The following is an 806-nucleotide window of genomic DNA, read 5'->3' on the forward strand; positions in this document are numbered from 1 at the left end:
TATTGAAGTCTCCAACTACTATAGTAGGTTGCTGTTTTCTTTTTCAGTTTTGTTAATATTTTTTTTATATATATATTTTGCAAGTCTTTCATTTGGTGCATAGATATTTATTATTGTTATGTCCTCTTCTTCTATTGACCCTTTAAGCATTATGTAGTGACCTTCATTTTCCTTTGTGATGGTTTCTTCCTTGAAATTTATTTTATCAGAGATTAATTACTGCTAGTCCTGGTTTTTTCTGGTTGCCACTTGCTTGGTATATTTTTTCCCACCCTATTATTTTTAGTTTTCCCCACCGTATTATTTTTAGTTTTTATATATCTTCATTTTTCAGTTGTGTCTCTTGTAGATAGCATACTGATTTTTTTATCCAATCTCCTATTCTTTTTCTCTTCAGTTATACACATAATTATAATATGTTGTTGTTGTTATGTGCCGTTGAGTCATTTGCAAATCATAGCGACCCTATGTACAACAGCCCAAAACCCTGCTCTCTCCTGTGCCAATTGCACTGTCTCTGACACATCCATCCCAATTACCCCAGTCACTGAATCAATCCACCTCATAGAGGGTGTTCCCCTCCTACACCGTCCCTCCACCCTCCCAAGCATGATGTCCCACTCCAATGACCTGTCCCTCCTTACAACATGTCCAAAGTATGTCAGATAAAGCCTCAGAATCCTTGCCTCCAAGGAGCAGTCTTGTATAACCCTCTCCAGGATGAATCTGTTTGTTTTCTTGACAGCCCATTGTACCCTCAATACTCTTCTCCATCACCACAGCTAAAAGGCATCAATTCTCATTCT

The sequence above is a fragment of the Elephantulus edwardii genome, unplaced genomic scaffold (assembly GCF_000299155.1).
Source record: "Elephantulus edwardii isolate Elephantulus edwardi_28Jun2011 unplaced genomic scaffold, EleEdw1.0 scaffold00137, whole genome shotgun sequence".
In the NCBI taxonomy this organism is placed as follows: domain Eukaryota; kingdom Metazoa; phylum Chordata; class Mammalia; order Macroscelidea; family Macroscelididae; genus Elephantulus; species Elephantulus edwardii.